This window comes from Ambystoma mexicanum, chromosome 9 (assembly GCF_040938575.1).
Source record: "Ambystoma mexicanum isolate Mex_15411 chromosome 9, UKY_AmexF1_1, whole genome shotgun sequence".
Lineage (NCBI taxonomy): Eukaryota > Metazoa > Chordata > Amphibia > Caudata > Ambystomatidae > Ambystoma > Ambystoma mexicanum.
The window spans coordinates 1,508,921,591-1,508,948,556 of NC_090931.1; the positions used below are offsets into that span (position 1 = coordinate 1,508,921,591).

Below are 26,966 nucleotides of genomic sequence, written 5' to 3' on the forward strand. Positions count from 1 at the left end.
TGTGATGTTTGCTGCTGGATCATGGGTGCGCAGAAAGAAAAGGACCCCAGAAGGTTGCTGTTAATACCAGGTAGCGTCATAATTGCAGGGTTCTTTCTTCAAACTTCAGCGAGGGACGGTTGCTGTCTCAGGAAACTAGAGTGCTCGTAGCGAGGATGGCGCCCAGTGAAAGGAAGTTCCTATGGGTGTCGGATTTCGAAATATGCTTTGGTGCCAAGAAGGAAGGAAAAGGACTGGCTGATGTTGAGATCAAGGCGGTGGAGTAAAGCTGCGTAATGGCCGGTGTAGCAGAAGGAGACAAGGCCAATGCAGTGATGGAAGTAGCTGAGGCAGCAGAGGGCTGCATCATGGCTGGTGTAGTAAGCATGCCGGCGATCATCTGGGGCTCTACGCTTCAGACTGACAGTGGATTCCATCGTTCATCTAGGTCCGGTGGGGAGATTGGGCTTAGTGCCCTGAGGTACTTTTCTTTTGAAGCTGGTATAAATACCCATGGTTAATATTTGGAAGGTTGCTGGTGTGGGGCCATGTCCCCAAAGGTACCTTTTGGGGTCAAAATGGAGCTGGGAGATGGGGCAGCAAACCAAGATGATTTATTATGTTGTTCAGATTGTAATATTTTGTCATATCAAAGTTGCTGTAGGGGTGTGATGTGAGGACTGGGTGCGGCTGACGGTGTGCACAGAATGAGTTCAAGAGTGAGGTTACGGCAGTGGTGATGTGAGGCTGGGTGAAACTGATGTGTGCACGGAATGAGTATATGAGTCGTGGCCTCTGTTAGTAAATGCATGGCTGATTTGAGAACAGGGTTAGTTTTAATAGTAACATTAGTGTTTAACAGTTTTCTTTCCACAGATGGACTTTGGAAAGGAGTAGGCACTGTGCAGTAGCTGTTGTGCAATGATATGTTGATGGTAATTGTATGTTGACTTTTAAGTATGGAATTTTAAGTGTAATAGCTAGTGTGGACTGGTTAGGTTACAGTAAATGGAGCAGAAATGTGATTTATGAAAAACTGCCACGCTAATGATTTTTGTTTTGCAGGGGGCTGTGGGGGTTTATTCGATTTAGAGAACTTTAGAAGTTATTGAAAGAGTTTTTAAGTGGGCATTTTAAGTATTTATTTGTAATAACATTTGTCTTAGAGTGTGGACATGGTGTGAGATTGCCTATGGGTGTGGTGGGTGTTGTGAGGGTTTTATTTTGAGTGTGCTCACAGTAGTGTGTGTTGGCTATTATGGTGGTCCATGGGACACAGGTAACTGTTGGGGGTGGCGACACAACACCGTGGGTGTTTATGATGTTTTGGGCTTGTCCACCCAGGTGTTTGGAACACCCAGCCTGGTTCCTGGGAACGTGTGAGTGCACAGCTTGGAGTTGTGTGTTTGGTGTGGCTGTGAGGGAGATAGTTGGGTTGGTAGTTGTAGTTAGTGTGGCGGTGCAAGTTGTGCAGTTGTGGAGAGGTGTTGGAGTGCCTGAGGTAGTGAGGATTTGTAGTGGTGCACTTCCAGTATTTGGTGTCCTTCCTCCACTTTGTAGAAAAGGGGAAGGGCATTGTTGGTGTGTGTTTGCTAACACTATGCTGTGGACGGGTTTCAGGTTGTGTAGAGTTTCAGGGTGTGTAGATGTGGTGGTTGCAGTTTTGGTAGCGATGCACGCGCATGGGATGGTGTGTGTGTTGTTTGAGTGTATTCTTTCCTGGTAGGTCTTATTTGTTGTTCATTAAAGGGGGAAGATATGTAGAGACCTGGTTTCCCCTGTATCCCTTTAAATATTCATGGAACCTTGGGTGAGTGACATGGAATGCAGCCTGTGAGAATGTTGACGTATGGTTGAGTGTTCTGAGTGAGTCAGATGGAGAGATGTAGCTTACCTGAGAGGAGGCCGGTGCATGTTGCCTTGAGCTTGAATGTACCTGACTCAATGTACATGATATTATCCACAAGAACTTTAAAACATTATTAACCAGTACATCAGGAGAAGTCAGGTCATCATTTGGAGAACCCAAGCTTTACAAACTGCTTGGGGACTGTTATTTAAACATTCCAACTGCATGGGAAGTTCTTGGTAAGTGGGGGGGGTGGGGAGGGGTAATACCAAGTGCCTCCCCAGATGTTGCAGTGTATTAAACATGGCATGTAAGGAGGGAAGGTAGACACATGTGCCCAGGATGAGCTGACCAATAGCCGGCCTGTAAAAGTGGCATTTAACTGATATCTGGCAATGAGATTACTCTCACACTTCAGTAGTGATAGTATCTGCGCATGCTCTGGAGAGTAGTGTTTCCTGGTCTTGTGATTAGTGTCTCTTATTCCTGGTGATTAGTGTCTCCTGTTCTGCGCAGCCTCAGTCTAGTCCTGGGACCCTCAGCTCACCCAGTCTCCTGGGACCTTCCTCTCTACCTTAGTGGGTTTGCTCTGAATCCTGCAAGAGGTCAGTGCAGAATAATCCATTCATGATCTCTAGGGAGAAATCCACCCAAGATCACTGGGGAGGAATCCACCCAAGATCACTGTGAGAAATCCACCCAAGATCACTGGAGAGGACTCCACCCCGGAGCACTAGAGAGAAATCCACCCCGGATCACGTGAGGGAAATCCACCCAAGATCACGTGAGGGAAATCCACCCAAGACTACTGGAGAGCAATGGCTGGGAAAGAGCCAGATGAGGTGAGGGGCCTCCTGGGCTTTTTCTTTGGGGACAGGAGCCATTGCTGCCAACTGGGCCCATGTCACGGGGCTCATCTTTTGCCCTCCCTGGTATTTTAGCCAACAATCCTTTGGATTCTTGGAGTTGTAGTGTCAAGTATCCCACCAAAAATGCCCCTTTAAGTGTTAGAATTCCCAGCATGCAGCGTGCTATTGCCTGAAAAAAAAGGACTGGCTGAAGGGGTCCTTTATGACATGGAGCCTTTTCCAGGTGTGCAGCACGTATACTTGTGTTTATTGAAGAGAAAGCCGAGTGCTTCTATCAGAAACACTGTGCATAAGTTATAAGGTTGGTGAGTGGACCAATGGCCTAACAGGGCACTTTACAATGGTAGTGAATAGTGAGCAGGAAATGATGGAGGTGGCAGAGGAGGAAAATACAAGTGGAAAACCTGGCCAAGGGGCATTATAGATTGCCAGTACACCATGTACATTATTTATACTTACTTATAATAACCAGTAAAGGAAGGTGAAGTTGGGGATTAATGGGGAGGGCTGATGACACTATAGTCTCCTGCAACTCAGGTGAGTCTCCAGGAAAAGAGCGCTGTCTCCCGGCCTCTTCTATTGCCTTTAATAATGGCTTTAATGATGACAATAAGTGCACTGTCTGCCAACCACGCCCTCGGGCATTCTGCGGGGCAGCTTCAAGGAGATGGGTGGGGTGCTGCGCTGAGCACTGCACATGCCACGTTTCTCTACGGGCTGTGACCCTCACATATGTCGCTCCAGGAGCCCTCTTGTACCTGGTACTTGCCTAGGGGTCTACAAAAGTAGGTTTAACATTCCCAATAATACCTAAATCTAAGCCTCTATTGTCCAGCAACATTGTAGTGTATTCATTAGTTGTGTATTCTCTATCACCTTAAGTGTATCATTTTCTGAGGATTTCTGTGCATGTACAGATCCCCAAATGCACAGACATTAATTGCCTGAGACCCGGCCTACCCTCTTCTAAAGTTCTGCAGGTCTCCCAAACGTAGTGAGGCCCTCTTTTATGGGAGAATAAACATGAGGAGTAGCAGATGTCACAGTCAGTTATCATCAAAGCCAAACTTTGGCTGTCTGAATGAGAGTATATGGCTCATGGTTACAGACACCTAAAGGTATGGGTGGGCGTTGCGAAAAATAAAATGCGCCTCAAGTCCATTGTGCTTCATGTACTTAGCGGTTCAAGAATACAACCATTATATCACAGAGATACTTGTCAAAGTTAACACTCTGTAGTCATTCGTATGTTCTCAAAATGCCCTTTATTGTTATGTAAAGCAGCAAGGAGCCCCCATTAGTGCTATTTGTGCCATTGCCCATTCTAAGATGGGTATTTACAATACAATGGGAGTGTACAGGACTGTGCATCTTAGAGTGACATTCTCATATCATCAAACCTTAGACAGATTACAAAAAGAAATATGACAAAATATATACATATTACATTGCAAACAGATATGTTTACTTTTGATTTAGAAAGAGAAATGGTCTATATAATATTAAAATACGTAAAGTAGCTAGCATTATAATTAGGAACAATCATCAGACTATGTTTCATACATCTAATATCAGAAAAGAATAGATATGGTTGTACTAGGTTTTAATAATGCACCGTTGGCTACAATATTTACTGGAATTGTAATAATGACAGTACAATGAAATAATTTCATTTTTTTTAGTATCACCTTTGTCTTTCAAAATATTATAAAACTTATATTGGGATGTGATCCGATTAAAACCAATGATCTGCTTCTTCTGTGAGCTCCAAGGCAATGCTTAAGTTTGCGTGCGGGCCACTGGTTGCTACTGTTGCAAAACTAGCACATTTATTACAGTTTGAAAGGCACTAATAATTAACAAAGAATGGAACATACAAGCACATTTGCAGAGCCTGCAGCCTGGTCCTCTGTCGACTTACAAGATCTGGTAGAACCGCAGCACATCCCCTGCGGCGGAGCCTATCCGCACCCCCCTCAAATCCTCCATACATACAATGCACCCAAGTGTGATGCCAGCTTTCCTGCCGGGCAACCAGAATTACCACGTATGTCTCCAAATACTAGGCTGCTCCCCTCCCATGGGAGTGCTGTTGTTGCTGCTGTTCGCATTAACCGTAGCAAATAACCCTCAATCCTCCAAGACAGCACTTGTGCTCTGGCTGTCGCCCTGTCAGCAGCAGCGGGGGTGGGTCTAGCAAACATGCACCTAACAACGCAAATATCTCCCACCGAGTGGGAGGGAGCCATCCTGCATGAAGGCTGTGGGTAGTGGAGCGATCCTGCATGAAGGCAGTGGGTAGCAGAAATTGGGCAAAGGGCCATCGTGCCTTATTACTACAAAAAGATGCAGAGGACATGTTAGCAGTCCTGGCCTCAAGAGATTCGGACAATTTTTGGTGAATGATACGATGGGGTAAAGTGCAATCCTCGTTGCAGCATCAGCTGATTTCTGGCCATTTGTGGGAGACCTATTTTAGCTACTTGTATGCTCCTGTGATTCTCCCAGGGTTTTGTGCGTGTGGGAGTACGGGAGCCTTTTTGGGTGCAGTGGCTTGTGAGTTGTTGGATATTGATCTTGTGGGGATTCAGCTGGCCATTAGGAGGCTAAGTCTTCGAATGCCCCTTGACCCCATGGCCTTTCCAAATAAAAATCAGCAGCGCTATTAAGGGCTGAGGTCTTGCTTGAACTGTTTGGCAACGTTGTTGGGCGGGCTAGGTGCCCTTTGACTTGGAAGGAGGCTATTGTAGTGGTTATTTTCAAAAAGGGTGGCAGGGCGGATCCAGGGAATTACCGCCCCATCTCCTTGTTGAATGCCTCCTACAAGTTAATTTCAGGCTTTTTATTGCATGCGCTCGAAAGATGGGATGTTGATGCTGATAAGCTGACCACAATTAGTCAAGCTTTCGTAAAGGAACAAGTACAGCTTTGAACTGCCTCTTGATACAACTCTCATAGCTCTCAACTCACACGCATTTGGCGGGTGTCACCCGCCTTGTAAAGGGCTGTATCACCCGCCAAGCCTCCTACACGCCCATTCATTCCAATGGGCATCTCACCCGCCAAAAACAAAATCGGGTGATTTCACCCGCCTCTGCAGCACAAATGGTTGAGAGCTATGCAACTCTTGAAGAATCAGGCATTTAAGTCCAAGCAAACTTTGTTTCTCCAATTTCTCGACATCTCTTAGGTGTTTGACTGCGTTGATCACTCGAGGTTATGGGAGATGCTTAGATCCTCAGGTTGTTCGGAGACCCTGGTTCTGATGCTGGAGCTCTTGAACAAAGATATTAGACTAAAAGTGGGGCTGGTCCAAAAGGGTACTTACCTGGGGTGGATCTCTGTGGACCGGGGCTTACGCCAGGGGTGTGTATTGGCACCCTTTTTGTTCAACTTACACATTTTTGGAATAAGGGAAGCACTAGCAGGCATTGGTGTCAATCCTCCGGGGTTGGGTCTTGTGAAAATCCACTATCATCTGTATGCCAACGACCTTGGGTTTCTCGATTATACTGCAATAGGCCTACATAAATCTTTGGTACGCTCGTATGATTTCTTCAGGAGCTCGGCCTGGACATTAGTGTGACCAAGTCTAAGGTCTTGGTGATTAATCGCAGAAAGATTTTGTCGGGTAGGCCTAACTTCGGTTGGTATATTGATGGTAAGATATTGGAGGTGGTCTGGGAGTTTAGGTATCTTGGGGTTGTGATTAAAGCCAACTGGTCGGTCTGTGTCTTTGGCTAATCAGGCCTTGAAGCTTGATGCAATCTCCGCAGACTCTCAGCTCCACATACTCAACAGAAAATATGGCAGTTTTTCACTATTGCTGACACTCAGAATGTATAATCAGGTACTTATTCCAAGGCTGACCTACAGGTCCGAGGTAAACAAGTTCGACTTGGAATTGGACAAGACGGAGTCCCTTATTTGGAAATGTCCCTTCCAACGAGCACTCCGTTTGCAGCAGTTATGCACATTTTGCGACTCACATCATTAGAAGCTAAGGTCCTTAGGCTAAGAATTTTGCTTCTTCAATCCATTATGTTTCCGCCGGCCTCTACCTTACTTATGCAAATGAATGCACTCTATCCTCTTGGCAATTGTGTGCCACTTAAGGCTTGGGTGAGTTCTGTGTTGGCCATGGTGAAAGAGAGAACAGTTTTGCTTGAAGAATTAGAGCGTAATCCAGCTAAGGTAAAAAAGATGTTATTTTAAAGTGACTGGATTGAAAACCGGAAAAAGATTGCTCTCTCACAACGTGTTTGAGCATTTCTCCTTGGATGTTAAACCATTTAATTCTACTCAGAAATGTTTATTAAAACATGCCTTGAAAAATCTCAGAAAGTTTTAGCTACTGTAAGGTACTCAGGTTGGCAACAGTAAAAACAGACACAAGTGATCACAGTTCAAGGGTTTTTATTAGCTGTATGCAGGTTGGAAAAATGCCTATTCTAAACCTAACACGAAGATGGAAGCAAGCTTCGCCCATCAAATGAAAAATAAGGCAGTCCTTGTGGTGTCTTGTCAAAATAAAAGGGCCTATACTAAAAAAAAAACTATTGCTAATCCTTACAACTAAATATAGAAAGAGTCTGGGATAGGGTTCACAAGAAAGAAAAAAGTGTTTACAAATACTAAATCAGAATGTGGTGGCCGTGGTCTTCCTTCCCCACATTATGAGCAGAGGATAAAGTGGGACTCCTGAGCACAGCACTCTCTCAAGCGTTCCAAGCACAAGACGATAGTTCCTTTTTCACATATCAGGACCTTTGATGGTTAAGTCTCTTTTCGGGCGAAAAGTTTCTTTGGCTCAGAGGCGCTGATGCGTAAACAAATATAAACAAAAATTCTGTCCCGATTGCACTTGGGTGATGTTTCTTTACCCCTGGGTCCCCCTCTGCTGGGCTCAGACCCCTCTCAAAGTTCAGCCTCCCTCCATCAGGTTCACAGCTGGTTTTCCCTTAATATCAATAGTTCTTTGAACTTCCGTTAGTTTGCTACTTGCAGCTTTCTTTCAACACAGTTCGGTTTCTTATCGGCTCTCCCCTTGACTCACTGGCTGGGATGAACCACTTGGCTATTCTTGTATCTGGAGTCAAGGACGGGACCACAGTATCAGGTGTCTCTCTCAGTCCTGCTTATCAGCATAGGCATGCTGCGTGTACCGTTGACATCTGCTGCAACACACTCGGGCTATTCTTTGCAGTCTTACGATTCTTTGCAGGGAGGTTTTGTGGGTCTGGCTTGGAAAGGGCAAGGTCGCTTCTCTCCTTGTCACCCCTTCAGTTCTCACTGGTTTTCTCTGCCTCTTGAATTGCCGTGCTTGGGTAGCTGTGTCGTTGTGCAGTCTGCCTTGCTCGTATTGTGCTCTCATGCTCCACCTAGTATCGTTTTGTATAGTGCTGGGACGAGGAAGATGCGACTAAGAGTAGTGAACACTTGTGAGTCATTTCACCACTCTAGTACTGGGACAAGGAAGAGGCGACTAGGGATAGTGAACACCAGTAAGCCATTTAACCACTCTAGTACTGAGATGAAGAAGAGGCCGGCAGAGTATTGTGAAGGTCAGGCATGTCCCATGATCTCCTCTAATTGCAACCAGGCTATTACAATTTGGAACTCACACCTGCAACCTGTCAAGTGGTTGCAGGCGAATTAGAAGGGAGGAGACCAGCAGCACAGAGACCAGCAGGGAATGCTGTGTGTGAGGAGGCAGCTGTGGCGGGTCCTGCAGGAGACCCAGGACACCAGCAGGTGACCTCATGGAACTGTGGAGCCCAGGGCCAGGCGGGCCACAAGACGACCACAGATGTGGAAGCCTCCATGGTCGGAGATACGCAGCTAGAGCTGCGGGCGAAGAACAGGAAGCAAAGTGACCATCAGCATCTGCGGAGAGGAAGCAGAGCTGCCGATCAGAAGTGTGAGCGCAGGTGAAGGAAAGCCAGCTGGCGGAGCCAAAAAACAAAAGTACACCTGTCTGGAGGGAATGCCAGGACTGGTGAGTAAAGAGGGAAAGTTAATGGATTGGGGCGCTCCAGGGGGCTATGGTGAAGCGATGCGAATGCCGAGTGAATGAAACAGCATGCGCACATGAAACAAACCCCAAGCCACCTATTGGAAGAAAATTAAGAACAATATAATGTGCAAGTGGCAAAGCAAACAATCACACATATTGAATCCCAAACTGAATGAGAACTGTTACAACCTAATGACAAATCATTGTGAAATTCAGAGAGTGCCTAACTGAAAGCAAAGTACGAAACAAGAAAGCAAGTAGGGAAGATTGCGAGAGAGCCTGACAGCATGGTGGTGAAGGAAGAGAACCACCACAAAGTGAACTATATGCATGAACACTGTGTGGCAAAGCCAAAGACTAGCAACAGATATATTACATATTGTGGCAAAGCCAAGAGGCTGACAAGGAGAAGCCAAGTGTCTGTGAACATTCACATACAGGCAGATACAGAAGAACCTGTGTGGGCTAGAAACCTAGGGTTCCTGGTTGCGTGACCTGTAATGGGTGGGCTGTGTTGCCTGACAACTGCGCCTAGAATGGGGAACCTTCAATTGTGTGATCCAAAGACATTGCTGAAGTGAACCAAGAAGAAGTAATCTGATTGAACGGAGATTATGTAGGAATGTACATATGTAGGAATGTACATTGTGTGCGTCCTCAGATAAAGTATTAAAAACATAAGAACAGCCCCTCAAACCATTTCATCTTCCCAGACTTCCCTGGGAATATGTCTCCATAGACAGTATGGTCAAAAGTTATTGAGAAATATGTAACAGTACTGGTTGACTTATACTCTAAATGGATGGAAGGGAAGCGTGTGTGCGAAACAGATTCCAGGGCAGTAGTTCAATTTATGGATGACATTTTTCAAAGAGAAGGTATTCAACTCAAACCTTTAACTGATAATGAATGGTGTTCAATTCACATCAAGATTTAGGAAAGAATTTCTCAAGGACATGGTGGTGTTGTTAATGAGTTCTGTTAGGGTGTGGAAGGAGGATATAAAGAAACTGGTAGTTGCCTATAGATTTGCGCCACACTCAACTACAGATCTCATTCCATTTGAAGTTCTAAGAAGAAGGAAAGCTGCACATTCAGTGTGTCCCCAATGGTTGGGGAGGATGCTTTTTGTGGAGTGGGATGTGTAAGGAACTCATGGTGACGACAGCAAAGACAGACACAAGTAATTACAGTTCAAGGGTGTTTATTGAACAATGAATGCAGGGTGGAAAAATGCCTAATCTAAACCTAAATCTAAGATTGGAGCAAGCATCGACCATCAAATGAAAATATTAGGCAGTCCTTGTGGCGTTGTCAAAATAAAAGGCCTATACTAGCAAAACCTATTACCAGTTCCTTATGCTAAATACAAAAGAGTGTGGGATAGGGTTTTCAATAAAGAAAGAAGTGTTCTCAAATCGCAAGTCAGGATGTGATTGCCAGGGGTCTCCCTTCCCCACGTTTTCTGGCACGGGACAAGGTGGGTCTCCAGAGCACAGCACACTCTCCAACTTTCCCCAGCAGGAGCCGACAGTTCTGCTCCAGCTATCGGGCTCTCTGATGGGCAAAAAGTATCTTTCCAATAACAAGTCTCTTATTTATTTATTTATTTATTTATTTATTTATTTATCTACATTTATAAAGCACACATCGGCCCTGGGGCATCTTGGCGCTGTTACAGCTTATTCACTTGGCAGGCAGACATATAAACAGGCACAGAAGTACATTGAATGGCATAATAGGCTGTCACTAAGGTTACAGTTGAGCAGCGTGTCTATACATAATGGTTAGTTCTAGCCGAACAGTATGTTTTTCAGTTTTTTGCAGAAGACAGTGTAAGAACTTTAGTTTCTGAGGGTTGTGGGTAATGCATTTCAGTTTTTGGGAGCCAGGTGTTGAAAGCTGGGCCCTCCCGCTTTGGTTCTTTTGAAGGCTGGCACGTAGATCTGGTTGGTCAGGTGAGATCTGGTGGGTCTGTTGGCTCTTGCCCTTGAAGGACTGATAGTTCCAACAACAAACATAAAGTTCTGTTCTATGAACACCTTGGGTGAGGATTTCACCGCTGGGTACCTCTCTTCTGGATGCTGACCCCCTCAGAATACTGTTGTTTGATGGTTTCACCCCTGTGTCCCCCACTTCTGGGCGCTGGCCCATCAGAATACTTTTAGGTGACTGTTTCACCCCTGGATCCCTCTGTTCTGGGTGCCAACCCTTTGCGATACCTTTCGGGTGATGGCTTTACCCCTGGGTCCTCCTCTTCTGGATGCTGACCCTTTGTTTCTTTCACAATTATGGTGGGATTCAATTCCCTTGCTTTCTCTCAGTACGGGATTCACTTCCCTTGCTTTCTCTTAATATGGGATTCACTTCCCTTGCTTTTTACCAGTTTGCGTAACAAATTCGTTTGATTGTATGGGGAATTTTGCTTGACCTCCTGTATGACCATGTTGACCTGTTCGTGCAGCTCTCCTACGGCCTTCTGGTATCTGTAGTTTTCCACAACATGAGATTAGCCAGAGTCTCTCGAGTTAGCACCCACGTGATGCCTGTTCCCTCTGCAGCTGGTTTTCCCTTTTACAATTAACAGTTCGTTGAACTTCCTTCAACTTATCACTTTACTACCTTCATTCAACACAGCCTGGTTCTTATCGATTCTCCCCTCGACTCATTGGCTGTGATGAATCGCTTGGCTTTCCTCTTTACTGGAGTCAAGGCCAGTACCACAGTCACTGAGCCTCCCTTGTTCCTGCTTATCGGCGTAGGCTTGCCCCGTGTACCAATTAATGTGATCAAGTATGGGTACATAGACCGTGTTGGTGTATTCTTAACGTTGAGAGCAAATTTGTTGGGCCCTTGAGAGTGGACAAGGTGTTAGATAATGCTGTTGTGTTAGTGGACGGCACATGGAACCAAATGCAGAACAGCATTCAGACCCAGGACAAGTGGTCAAAGATAAAACAAATATAAAGAAGAAAGGAGGTTAAAAAAAAGAGAAAAGGCTGTTTTCTTCCTTCCAGTATAAAGGGGGAGAGGTGTGTTATATAATCGCATTTGCATAATTCATGTACTAAACAGTACAAGATGTAAGTTGTGTATCTAAACTCTTGTAAATATCTGTTGGGATAGAAGTAGCATTTTCAATATGTAACAAGTTTCAGTTGAGGTAAACATGTTATGGTTGTGATTAACAGTCAACAGTAACAAATATAAGCTGAGGTAAACATGTGATGGGTGTGACTAACGGTGAACGGAACAAGTGTAAGGTGAGGTAAACATGTGATGGTTGTGACTAATGGTCAACGGTAACGCGTATAAGTTGAGGTAAACATGTTATGGTTGTGACTAATGGTCAACGGTAGCAAGCATAAGGTGAGGTAAATATGTTATGGTTGTGACTAACGGTCAACGGTTACAAGTATAAGTTGGGGTAAACATGTTATATTGGGGCTAACCGTCAACATAAACATTTTTGGTGAGGTGCAGCACTTCATATATCTATTTGTCTATCTTGTTGCCATGTTTAAGTACAACACAAGCCTAACATGTTGTTAGGTTTCCAGGACACCATAGAACCTATCAAGTTTCCAAACTGGATGCATAGGAGGCTGTGTGAGTGTCCAGCTGTTAGTTCACAGCATGGACAGGAGGGCCTCCTTTTATGAATAAAACCTACTTGAGGAAATGTACCCAGTTTCCTATGGATCTTTGGATAATTCAGATCTCATAAAAAAGACACCTTTTTATCCATACAGATATATCAATATCTCACATCTCCTGCAGTGTCTATATAATATTTACTGAATTATCCATGGCTTTCATTATTTGAATATTAAAAATCCTTCTCTAATATGCACCCTGGCAGATATAGGTTTGCCAAATTTGTAATGATTGTATAGGGGGTTTGTTTGGCAAGACAAGGATTGGCTGCCAATATGCCCCTTCATCTCTCTATGCCAATTATCTGTATGCCCCACTGTCACTTCAACATCATATACAATTACAGAGTACATTCTGTTTATATAAGATATTATATCTGGGGATAACAAACATGTCCTATATCTTTGTTCAAAGCCCCTAAGTGATGCCATTACAGGATTTAACTTGCTTTCAGTGCCAAGACAGGTACAGTTAACACGTGCTGGTGTAAAGCCTTAGGCTCTGGCCTTCCAGTTTCCCCAGGGGCTTGAGTGGTGTTCTGCAATCAGCATCCAGGTCTGAACAGCTCCTGACCTGGTCTCGCTCATCTTCTCTGTGTATGCTCTCCCATTTTTTCAAGCAGCACTCCTTCCACTGTTTCTCGCTCCAGGAATCTCCCCTTGTGTTAAGGAAGCATTAAAAGGAACAGCTGCTTCCTCTGGGATTCTCTCTCCTTCTGCACATTCCCAGCCCATTCCTATTATAGTCTTTCATGTTTAAGGCTGTTTCTGATGGGTTACTCCCATGCGTGTTAGAACTCTTTTTTCCTTAGTTCCTCACATTATTGTATTTAATTAAGGCATGGTATTGAGTGATGACCAGATTACCTCTATTGCTGCAATCTCTTACCCCCCACTTAACTTTACTGTGGCGCACTCTTGTGCTGACAACCTGTGCCGACACTGCGCTGACTTCCTTGTACCCCTGTGGCATCAGCCCCTTCCACTTACGTGGGGTGGTGCTGATGCCGCAGGGTCCTTTTTTGATATAGCTTTTCTCCCCCACTTAGCGTAATGGTAAGTGAAGGACACCCCTGCAACCCCTTCTCTGCTTGGGCGCAGTAATGTGGGTTGGGATGTTCGTACCAAGCTCCGGCGCAGTTGTAGTAATGTCACCACAATCGTGGTGACATTATGGTACGATTCCTCTTTGAATTACTGGTAGCATGGTAGAGGACTCTGAAGTGTTGCCCAGGCTCTCCTGCATCCTGAAAACTTTGCTGCAATATAAGCAGTTACACCCAAGGAACACAACCCTTCCTTCCCTTGCTCTCGCTCAGGTAGGCTCTCAGTATTCTTTCCTGGAAATTTGAGAATATCACAGGTTTGCAAACAGTACTTCTCTAATTGTTACATGTTTGTTGATCCAAACCCCGGATTGCAGCAAAAGGTGGCAAATCTTTCTAGGAGTTGAAATCCTCCAGGCCATAATCCCAAAGGTTTGCCACTTGGGCTGTCTTTCCGCGTATCTGGAGGAACAGCGAACCAGCGCGATTCCACCCCATCCACTCTCTGGGGGTGGATCAAATGACGTAGCCGCTGGACCAACTCAGTCCCTGTTGGCTCACTTACTCCACATGCCAAGATGAGGAGTTCAGTTGGCACATCACACCTGCCCTCGGAACTCAACTCTCTCACATGCAGGTGAGGGGTTAGAATCTGCCTTGCATTCATAGAAGAGGTTACTGGATGGATCTGCACCACACGGCATCTGCCAGAGAAGAGAGGAATGCAATCGGATGGTCATTCTTGCAGTAACATGTGTGCTTGCTCTAACTATAAATCTAGTCATATCATAATATTCTCCATTGTAAGACTATTGTGTTGAGTTTATCTCAGCCCACAATCCAGTTTGTAGGATGACTAGACTTTGTGGCAGCTAATGAAACCTAATGTGAGGCTATATAGAAGTGGAATATAGCCACATATCTGCTAAGTACATTTAGGCTTTAGCAGACTGTATTAAATAATGTCAAACCTTTCCCCAACTCTTCCAAATGATAACAAACACTGTTGATATGCTCTCCAAGTTGATTTATTTCTTGGTAGTTTCTCTACAAGTTTTAATTATGCTACATTAGTTGTCTGTGTTAATACCATTGATTGCAAACCTTGACGCGTGTTTTTCCATTGATTTTACAATGGTTCATCAGTAGGTTAAAAAGAATGTGCATCTTTAACATTTAATTCACTGCAAAATAAAGTCAACAAGAAACCTTGTGTTAGTTTGAAACAATCCTATGATGTGTGTTGCTATTCAGAAATGTCATAACAGAACAAAAGTCATGTCAGAATTGATAATTGTTACTTTCAGGTGTGAAAAAACGATTAAATGACTAAATGACACCTTCATTAGCTTACTTGTTTTGGACCTTCACTCAGGATAATCAGTCTGTGATTTCAAATTCACATTCGATTTCAAATCAAATTTCATAAGTATGGCGAAATTTTCATTTCTTCCTTTTTATCCTGTAGGGGTCTTTAATTCCTAAAAAATAATAGTTGATTTCAAATGAAAATAGTATAAAGTGTGCTAGTAGTATGGGATCCATGAGATTCTTATTCTTACCTGAATTTCTTCATCATATCAAATGAAAACCTTATTGTTCCTGTTTTGCATTTACCCACGATCGTACAAGTGAACCGTGAGGTACAGAAATGGCCACCGATTTGTATTACGTCGTTATGTGAAGGCACGTGATCAGCACGTACGCGCCTTCACGTGACAGGTGCCATTTTAAATCGGGAAGTAATTATTGGGTTTTAGATCGGGAAGTAATTGTCAGGTTCTGGTTGCCGCAAATTTAAGTTTTTCAAATCATAGCTTTTTCAAAAGTAATTAATTACAGCTTTTTCTAAGCAAAATTTAATTAAAAAAAAGAGTTTCCCTTATACTAATTTAGTTTCAACTATGGATGCCAAATTACTTAAAATACTTTGCAAATTATTTTGCCAACTTCAGGTATTTGACCTGATACATCTAGTTTCAGGACTTATCTATTTCATGGCATATAGGTTTTTGCGGTAATGTCTCTGAAAAACATATTAATACTTGACAATTATTATAAAGGTTTACCTGAATTGCAATATTACCCCCAGTACATCATTCAGTCTGATATTTCCTTTGTTGTTGAATATTCTTCAAAGAAAATGTCTAAGTTCATGGTCTGAGTTAAGACCTGTTACACAACTGTCCCTAGTGTAAATCCAATTAGCCTCTTTTTGTCTCAACAGTTTTTCTCTGCTATCACCTCTCTTAGGATTTGTTACAGGTTCTAGTCCAAAAAATGTTATGTTAATAATTTGTTCCTCTGTATGTATTTCCCCAAAATGTTTGCTCATTGGATAGTGTTCATCTTTTTGTTTGATGGCTCGAAGGTGTTCTGCTATCCTGATTTTCAGACATCTTATTGTACTTCCTATGTAGATTTTGTGGCATACACATTTGATTGCATAAATGACACATTTGGTATTGTAATTTAGGAAGTCTTCAATGATATAAAGCCTCCCATTGGGTTTCATTATCTGTTTGAATCCATTTTCTGAGTATGCACACATGCTGCAATTACCACATTTGTAATGTCCAGTCAGTTTTCCAATTTCCCATAATTTATCCAGGCCCCTAGTTGTTTTCTGTTTAATGAAATGGGAAGGACACCAAATGTTTTTAATATTAGGTGCTTTCCGATATTTAATATATGATGTATTAGTAAGGTACGGAGTAAGATCTGTATCCATTTTTAGCAGATTCCAATGTTTTTTTTAAATTGATCTTAGGTGTTTAGCTTCATTATTGTATGTAGTTACTAATCTGATTTTTGATAAGGAGGTATTGTCTGATTCTTTCGGTTTGCTTTTCAAAAGGTCTTTTCTCATTCGTTCCTTGCTTTTGTTTTGAGCTTGGTTTAAATGTTGCCGTTAGTAACCTCGCATCAGGAATTTTTCTTTTGCTATGTTCAAATGTTTGGTCATTTCTTCGTCTTGAGTGCAATTTCTTTTGATCCGTAAGAACTCCCCATAGGTAATATTGTGTTTGATGTGAAACGGGTGGTTGCTTGCAGCAAGTAAAATACTATTTCCTGAGGTGGGTTTGATGAATAGGGTTCAATGAATTTGGTTGTTAAAAAAGTTCTAAATCTATGAAATTGATTCTCTCTGTACTTTCCTCCATGGTCAGTTTTAGGTCGTACTGGTTAGTGTTCAAGTATTGATGGTATTCAAGAAGAGATTCTATGCTGACTTTTCATATTATCAAAATGTCATCGATAAATCTGCTCCAATAGATTATTTGATTGTTCTCTGAGAATGATGGATGTTGCCATGCATGGCGTAATTCATATGAACCCATATGAAGATTTGCATATGCGGGGGCAAATTTTGCCCCCATTGCAGTGCCTTGTTGTTGTTTGTAGAATATTTCGTTGAATAGAAAGAGGTTATTATTTAATGTGAAGTTCAGCATTTCGATGATCATTTAGTTTTGTTTTTGATATGAGATGGATCTTGTACGTAAGAATTCTTCTGTTGTTTCTCAAACTTTTAGGTGTAAAATACTAGTATACAAACTAGTAACATCAAATGTGACTAATCTGTATTCTGGTTCCCATTCAATCAGTTCCAGTCGGTTGATCACCTCTTTTGAATCTTTTATAAATGACACTAGGTTTGTGGCTAAAGGTTGAAGATGTTGGTCTATATATGCAGAAATAGGTTCTGTCAGAGAGCCAATGCTATTTATTATTGGTCTACTGGATGGCAGCAGATCACATTTTTTGTGAGTTTTAGGTAGGAAGTAAATACTTGCAATAATTGGATGAGTGTTTTTCATGAAATTCTTCTTCTGTGATTAGATCTTCCTCAAACCAATGTGTATTAAAAGTATTCCATTCTTTGATTATGTCTGGTAATGTATTTGTTGTAAGTTTTTCATAAGTCTCTATGTTCTTGAGATGTTCTTCTGCCATTTTTATGTAGTCTGTCCCAACTCTATCATATTCCAGGGATACAGTTGGAGATGCCAATGGACATCTGTGTAGTATAGGCCTGTCTCCTTAAGGCTTGTAGGTTTTTTAAATGGAGTTTACACGAAACACAGATTCTGTTTTACATTTCACATTGGAAGTTGAATGTAACCTTACAGCTGCTGGTTATGGACTGGGCACAAAAGACATATACATGTATTTATTATATCAAAAGCCGTGATTATTGTAAGCATGCACTTGGCTTAAAATTAGCTCCGGTGGCAACACAGTACTGCTGTAATATTATTCCTTCCAAATACTCCCAACACATAGGAGCCTGCTCCCTGCTTCCGCCCACACAGATCAGGGGTACCAGCAGATCAGCCCCACAGGAAGATGCTGTAATATTATTCCTTCCAAATACTCCCAACATACAGGAGCCTGCTCCCTGCTTACACCCACACAGACCAGGGGTACCAGCAGAGCAGCACCACAGGAAGATGCTGTAATATTATTCCTTCCAAATACTCCCAACACACAGGAGCATGCTCCCTGCTTCCACCCCCACAGATCAGGGGTACCAGCAGAGCAGCACCACAGGACGATGCTGTAATATTACTCCTTCCAAATACTCCCAACACACAGGAGCCTGCTCCCTGCTTCCACCCACACGGATCAGGGGTACCAGCAGAGCAGCACCACAGGAAGATGCTGTAATATTATTCCTTCCAAATACTCCCAACACATAGGAGCCTGCTCCCTGATTCTACCCACATAGATCAAGGGTACCAGCAGAGCAGCACCACAGGAAGATGCTGAAATATTATTCCTTCCAAATACTCCCACCACACAGGAGCCTGCTCCCTGCTTCCACCCACACAGATCAGGGGGACCAGCGGAGCAGCACCACAGGAAGATGCTGTAATATTATTCCTTCCAAATACTCCCAACACACAGGAGCATGCTCCCTGCTTCCACCCATACAGACCAGGGGCACCAGCAGAGCAGCACCACAGGAAGATGGTGTAATATTATTCCTTCCAAATACTCCCAACACACAGGAGCCTGCTCCCTGCTTCCACCCACACAGACCAGGGGTACCAGCAGAGGAGCATTGCAGGAAGATGCTGTAATATTATTCCTTCCAAATACTCCCAACACACAGGAGCCTGCTCCCTGCTTCCACTCACACAGACCAGGGGTATCAGCAGAGCAGCACCACAGGAAGTTGCTGTAATATTATTCCTTCCAAATACTCCCAACACACAGGAGCCTGGTCCCTGCTTCCACCCACACAGACCAGGGGTACCAGCAGAGCAGCACCACAGGAAGATGCTGTAATATTATTCCTTCCAAATACTCCCAACACACAGGAGCCTGCTCCCTGCTTCCACCCACTCAGATCAGGGGCACCAGCAGAGCAGCACCACAGGAAGATGCTGTAATATTATTCCTTCCAAATACTCCCAACACACAGGAGCCTGGTCCCTGCTTCAACCCACACAGATCAGGGGTACCATCAGAGCAGCACCACAAGAAGATGCTGTAATATTATTCCTTCCAAATACTCCCAACACATAGCAGCCTGCTCCCTGCTTCCACTCACACAGACCAGGGGTACCAGCAGATCAGCACCGCAGGAAGATGGTGTAATATTATTCCTTACTTCCAAATACTCCCAACACACAGGGGCCTACTCCCTGCTTCCACCCACACAGATCAGGGCTACCAGCAGAGCAGCACCACAGGAAAATGCTGTAATATTATTCCTTCCAAATACTCCCAACACATAGGAGCTTGCTCCCTGCTTCCACTCACACAGACCAGGGGTACCAGCAGAGCAGCACCGCAGGAAGATGGTGTAATATTATTCCTTCCTTCCAAATACTCCCAACACACAGGGGCCTACTCCCTGCTTCCACCCACACAGATCAGGGCTACCAGCAGAGCAGCAGCACAGGAAAATGCTGTAATATTATTCCTTCCAAATACTCCCAACACACAGGAGCCTGGTCCCTGCTTCCACCCACTTAGATCAAGGGGACCAGAAAAGCAGCACCACTAACAAGACCCAGGTCAGAGAGTTAATCTACATTTCTCTCATGCAATATGTGAATATGTAGTGAGTTCCAAGCATCTTCTTAAAATGATTTCTGTACTTTATCATTTTATTTTTTACTTGTCTGTTCCATTTGCTCTTCTTTCGCCTTGGTAATGCATGTTATAGTTCCTTATCCGAGACCACTGTGCCAAACACGTATTGGTCTTAGTTGTCTTGGTTTTAGTGTATAGCTGCTGTTGCAGTATATGGTGAATAATACTAATGGTAACATGTCCATGTTTATATAATGTATGAGATAAAGTACTCAAGAATTAAGTATTATTGGACTCTTATTATATAAGACTAGGTAGTGTGTCTTTTATATTTTGATCCTTCATTGCACTAATTATAGTACTTTAAAAGTTCCAAATAAAAAAACTATGTGTTAGATACATTTTGAGCGAAACGAGGCAGTGACCTCTAATTAGTGGCAGCGAGCATTGGACAACTGCCAAATGATTTTGGTGAGTTGGGAGAACAGTTTTTCATGTGCTGATGACAGAGAAGAGGTAAAGGGGGGGAACGGAAATATGGAATACCCAAAATGATCTTATCTAATACCTGCAACATGCACATCCATCAATGGTCAAATCTAGGGCCAAGAGAAGGATTGTCTGTATTGTTAGATGAGCTATAGTATGCTACCGCAATTTAGCTTATCATAAAGTAATAAATGAGCTTCTCCAGCATTGGATCTTTCATAGATTCAGATGCTTGAATATTCCCCGTCGTCAGACTGGGAATCCTCGGTGATAAATTTAATAATAATACATTTTTTTTATTTTTTTTTTTAAATATACACACACTGCTACCTAGCAGTGCATGTACATAGCCCATTATGGCCTATGAGCCATTTCATTGTGTAGTCCCTCCACCTCACTTTGGTCCTTTATGGCCCCAGCCAATGAGGTGGCAGGGCTTAAGCTCCGCCCCCGGCAGCCATCTTCAGATTTTTCACCGCAGTCTAACAGACACAGGGAATCTTCAAGCTCTCTGAGCTTTTTCAAATTCTTTCTACTTTTGTGTGGAATATATTTGGAAAAATATATTCCATCTTGTTCCCCTTCTTAGGGGCTTTGTTTTCAATTAACCTTGGAGACAAAACTTGTTGTTTTCCTCTCAAAATCGTCGACTGAACTTCTCTTCAGAAATGGAGGCACCTCAGGCTGTCAGGAAGCCTTCCCTGTTCAGGGACTGCACGAGGTGTAAGAAGAAATTGGTTTACTACAAAGACCCCCACAAGCATTGCATTTATTGTCTGTACCCACATGACATTAAAAAATGCGAGATTTGTAGAAATTTTTCCACCAAGACCCTTCATGACAGGCATAGAAGACTCCTTTCATACCTGGAATCCAGGGATCAATCTTCGGACGAAGAGTCTGTCAGAACAGCTCCTGTCCAATCCAGCACTCCATCTGAGAGGCAAACTTCAAAGAGAAGGGCCTCTTCAGTGGAAAGGAGTTCCTCTCCCAAGTCCAAAAAGAGGAAGCTGGAATTGATACCCTTTCTGCCTCCAGTTGACTTACCAAGCCAGAAAAAGTCAGCAAAATCTGCCTCGAGAGGTAAGGAGGAGTTTGCAAAAAACGGGGGGGGGGGGCAGTCGTCGGCGGGTAAACCGTCCACGAATGAAGGGAAAGGTAAAGGCCCGTCATCGGCCATACCGTCGACGAAACCATCATCGACGACGACGACGCTTAAGACATCGTCGACAATTAGATCATCGTCATCGGACATGTCGACCACGAAGCAATCGTCGACGAGCAAGAAACACCACTCGTCCACGAAGCATTCATCCATGACGCAGTCGTCCACGGAACATACTCCACATTCGTCAACGAAGCCCTCGTCGACGGGAAAGTGTCAGTCGTCGACGAAGCCCTCGTCGACTTGAAAATCTCAGTCGTCGACGGAAAAATCTCAGTCGTCGACGGGAAAATCTCAGTCGTCGACGGGAAAATCTCAGTCGGCGGCGAAGCCCTCGTCGACGGGAAAATCTCAGTCGTCGACGAAGATAGCATCGTCCATAACACCTTCAGAGGCACCACAAATTTCGGCAGTTACGGAGGAATTACTGCCGTCCACATTTGAAACTCCTGTCATTGAAAGCAATATCATTGAGAAGAATACTGAGACTGAACCAATGGTACAGCAATTTTCACCTTTGGGGCACATGGCAGAACTTCCGGATATAATTCTTCAGGAAGAATTCTCTGATGCGGAAGTGGTGGAAGAGTCCATCGGTCCCTTACCGAAACAATACAGCCCTCCTTGGCACCCGTCCACAGGAGAATTCGAATATCCTCATGACCCGATACTCATGTTATCCGTGCAGAGGATTGTAGAAGAATTTTACAAACGGCAAAGGGAGAAGCAAATCCCGATTAATCCCATAGAAGCAGGAATTATTCCTAGAGAGTCATCTCCGATTCCAGGCACATCTGGTTGCTCTCCTCACAGGAGTAGACCGCAAAAATGGATGAGATCACCTGCTCGAAGACCGAGGAGCAGCACTCACAGTGCTTCACCTACAAGAGTCCCGTCACCACAGTCATCGCACAGACCGCGATCTCCGGACGTGGATCCTACGATGGTACCGTCCACCATCTCGGTATCAGACTGGCAGGAGGATCCTTTTGGAGAATTCTCGGAACCAGAAGAAGGAGAAATAACACAGGAGCCAGAAGCACCCAGTGAGTGGGATGACTACGTAGTCGAGAAGCCCAGGAGGAGAGACTCGCCGGGCAAAGCCTCACCGCCGGATGATCTCGTCTCTTTCCACACCATTATAGGTAAAGCCGCAGAATTGTTTAAAATTCAGGTTTCTTCGGAGGAAAGGCAATCAGTGCTCTATGAGCACAGGGACAAACGAAGGAGGACAGTGACCACAATTCCTCTCCTCGATACCATCTGGGATTCCGGATCCAAGATCCTATCCACACCCTTATCGACTCCGGCGTTGGTGTCCAGGCCAGAAAAGAAATATAAAGCTCCGGATTCGGCACCGCTTTGTTTGAGGGGTCATACGAAACCAGACTCGGTTGTTACAGTGGCGGCCAGAAAGAAACTCGCCAACCCCTCCTCACCGTTGTCGGCACCACCGGATAAGGACGGACGTAAACTGGAAGCCATGGGCAGAAAAGTATCATCTTCTGCATCCCTTACAATCAGAGCGGGCAATGCGCTGGCCATGACCGCAAGATTCGATCGCGAGCTTTGGCTCCGCATGTCTAACTTGGCGAAGCAATTACCACCGGAGCTCCAGGAGGAGGCAAAATCGATAATCGCGGATGGTGAAGCAACATCGGATCACATGATCGACGCAGCGGTTGATGTGGCCGAATCAGGCTTCAGGCAGATGGCGCACGGCACAGTGCTCAGAAGGCAGGCCTGGATGAAGGCTACTAACTTTAGACATGAAGTCCAGGCGCAGATATTAGACATGCCGTTTGATGGCCAAGATCTCTTTGGAAAAAAGATAGACGACCATTTGAAGACAATCAAGACAGACACGGACACAGCCAGAGCCATCAGTTCTTTAAAGGACAAAAGTAAGGACCATCGGTCTTTTCGTCCCTTTAGAGGTTCATCTTCCAAGTTCAGAGGATACGGTCGTTCCTCCTATGGTCAAAAAGCACAAGGCGGCACGTACCAAGACAATAAATATCAGTCATCCAACAGATACGCCCATAGAGGCAGCCGTGGCTCCGCCCAAGGGAAGTCACAAGGCAAGCAAAACTGACGTCCAATTTTCTCCCCCCATTCACCACACCCCGGTGGGGGGAAGGGTGAGCCAGTTATTCCAGCGCTGGCAGTCAATTACATCGGACAGATGGGTGTTGCAGGTGATCCGAAAGGGTCACACCTTAGAATTTCTGGACCAACCTCCTTCTCTGCCTCCAACATCTCGCAGAGTGCATATGCTAAGACAGGTCATGTCCGAAGTGCAAAAACTGCTCCAGAAGGCAGCAGTAGAACCAGTACCTTATTCTCAGAGGGGAAAAGGTTTCTACTCCCGATTCTTCCTCGTCAAAAAGACAAACGGTCAATGGAGACCCATCTTGGACCTGAGGGCACTCAACAAATTCATCAAGCGCATAACATTCAAGATGGTAGCTTTACAAGGGGTGCTACCTTGGTTAAACAAGCACGACTTCTTGGCCACTTTAGACTTGGAGGACGCATACTTCCATATTCCGATCCATCCAGCGCACAGGCAGTTCCTCAGGTTCACAGTGGGAGAGCTCCACTTTCAGTTTCAAGTGCTCCCGTTCGGGCTAAAATCGGCTCCGAGAGTTTTCACAAAATGCTTGGCACCGGTAGCGGCAAGTCTCAGGAGGGCAGGAACGGACGTTTTTCCATACCTGGACGATTGGCTGATAAAGGCAAGTTCCGCTGCAAAGGCTCGCTCGGCAGTGTCGAGGACTGTCAACCTCCTAAAAGAGTTAGGTTTCTTAATAAACCAGACGAAGTCCTGCGTCGTTCCCAGCAAGGTAGCTCTCTTCCTGGGAGCCGAACTCGACACCAGCATTCCCAGAGTGAGGCCATCCACAGAAAGAATAGCAGCGATCCTATGGCAAGTCTGGTACCCGACGCTGAGGCACCTATCCTGCCGACCCCCGATTCGTCTCAAGTCACATCAATATCTACTGACACAACAGAACCGCAAGGTCCTCCACCACGACCCGAGGAGCCTGTCTCTCAAAGCATGGTTCCTGAGCAGCGCAAACTGATGCACCTAAAGTTACCATCAGAATGCTGGGATGTCATCAGGGCCGCTAGAGCCCCGTCCACGCAACTTACCTACACAAGGAAATGGACCAGGTTTTCCAAATGGTGCGAGACCTCTGCGATCGATCCCCTCTCGGCCTCGGTTGATCAGATTCTGCCCTACTTGTTGCACCTGGCCAAGTCAGGGCTCTCACTGTCCTCTATCAAGGTCCATCTGTCAGCCATAGCGGCCTACACAGTAACCGCGGAGACGCAAGCCTTACTTTCCTTGCCAGCGGTTAAGATCTTCCAGAAAGGTCTGATGCGTACTTATCCACCTACACCTACACCAGTTCCAGACTGGAGCCTCAACACTGTCTTAACAGCCCTCATGCAACCTCCCTTCGAACCCATACACAGATGCGATATGAAATTCTTGTCCTGGAAGACATCTTTCCTGATAGCCATCACTTCAGCCAGAAGGATCAGTGAGTTGCAAGCTTTGTCTTCAGAACCTCCGTTTACTCTGTTCCAGAAGGACCGCGTCATCTTAAGGCCTCACCCGAAGTTCCTCCCCAAGGTACTTTCGGAGATGTCGTTCACTGAGCGCATTGTTTTACCTACCTTCTTCCAGAATCACGCTTCTGAAGCGGAAAGGACATTACATTCTCTAGACGTTGCTAGAGTGTTGAAGTTCTACTTGCAAAGAACCAAGGAGTTCCGCTCCTCAAACCGGCTATTCATTTCGTTCTCTGGCCGTACCAAGGGTCAGCATATATCTAAACAAAGTCTGGCACGCTGGGTATCGTCCTGCATCACCCACTGCCATCAGTTGAAAGGCGACCCTTTAACTAGACCGCCATCTGCGCACTCCACCAGAGGAAGAGCGGCGTCAACAGCATTCCACGCAGGGGTGGCCTTGAAGGACATATGTAGAGCCGCCACGTGGAGCACTCTGCATACTTTCGCGAAGCACTACTGCCTGACTGAAGATACCAACAAAGAAGCTGCAGTTGGACAGGCAGTGCTCCGCCATCTCTTTGTATAAGGTAGGACCAGCCTCCTTTCCCACCTTTCCCGAAGTATGTAACCGTTGTGTTGCTGCATGGTAAAGGTTTGACCAGAAATATGTTTTTTCTGTAGTTATACATATATGTATATTATGGTGGCATGTTTTAACTGCTTGGTATTCTATTCAAGAATCTGAATCTATGAAAGATCCAATGCTGGAGAAGTCTTAGTTACTTACCTGTAACTGTATTTCTCCAGCATTGGTATCTTTCATAGATTCACATGCGCCCGCCCGCCTCCCCTGAGAGGCTGCTCCTATGCTCGGCATCCATCATACTGTAATCTCTACGGTTCAAAATCTGAAGATGGCGGCCGGGGGCGGAGCTTAAGCCCTGCCACCTCATTGGCTGGGGCCATAAAGGACCAAAGTGAGGTGGAGGGACTACACAATGAAATGGCTCATAGGCCATAATGGGCTATGTACATGCACTGCTAGGTAGCAGTGTGTGTATATTAAAAAAAAAAAAAAAAAAAATTGTTATTATTATTAAATTTATCACCGAGGATTCCCAGTCTGACGACGGGGAATATTCAAGCATGTGAATCTATGAAAGATACCAATGCTGGAGAAATACAGTTACAGGTAAGTAACTAAGACTTCCGTTCGCTGCTGCCACTCTCATGTTCCATGAACTGCACCCACCTCACCTTAGAGGCACACAGTCCCCTGTATCCACCCGTTTGTGCCTGCTGAGATAACACATGAACCAGCACCTGTGTAATATCTACTTGTGGTTTAATGAATTTAGCAGGAGGTACACAGTGTAACATGAGTGGCAGCAGAGGGGAGAGAACACGCATTCAGCACACCGTCTTCCCAAGACATAATTATTGATAGCGTTGTTTTGTTTATCAATGGCCATTTTTCTCTTCTCCCAATGCCATATCATCCCACTGTAACATCACAGCAGAGGATTATGGAATTCATAATCAATACCTGTTATATCATGGGCTGTGGTGCCAGCGTTTTCTCTGCCTCCCCGTGTCATATAAGAACTGAGGGAAGCCCCAGGAAAAGCCCCACACCCTGCCCACATACATGAATAGCTTCCCTGACAGTGCAGGGTCCGTGATTCTGGGTGTTTGTGAAAGCTTTGACTCTAGTGCTGCCACAGGCCACACTGCGTTTGACATGGGGGCCATAGACATCATAACATTATGATTGGGCAGCTATCAGTCATGGGGTATATTCTCCAGCATTGGATCTTTCATAGATTCAGATGCTTGAATATTCCCCGTCGTCAGACTGGGAATCCTCGGTGATAAATTTAATAATAATAATTTTTTTTTATTTTTTTTTTTAAAATATACAAACACTGCTACCTAGCAGTGCATGTACATAGCCCATTATGGCCTATGAGCCATTTCATTGTGTAGTCCCTCCACCTCACTTTGGTCCTTTATGGCCCCAGCCAATGAGGTGGCAGGGCTTAAGCTCCGCCCCCGGCAGCCATCTTCAGATTTTTCACCGCAGTCTAACAGACACAGGGAATCCTCAAGCTCTCTGAGCTTTTTCAAATTCTTTCTACTTTTGTGTGGAATATATTTGGAAAAATATATTCCATCTTGTTCCCCTTCTTAGGGGCTTTGTTTTCAATTAACCTTGGAGACAAAACTTGTTGTTTTCCTCTCAAAATCGTCGACTGAACTTCTCTTCAGAAATGGAGGCACCTCAGGCTGTCAGGAAGCCTTCCCTGTTCAGGGACTGCACGAGG

At 44.6% G+C, this 26,966-nt stretch overlaps 1 pseudogene; it reads left to right on the forward strand.

The window, feature by feature from the left end:
• Window positions 1–2,522: 2,522 nt before the first annotated feature.
• The window catches only part of LOC138489366 (zinc finger protein 135-like), a 39,406-nt pseudogene continuing 14,962 nt past the window's right edge, over window positions 2,523–26,966 (forward strand).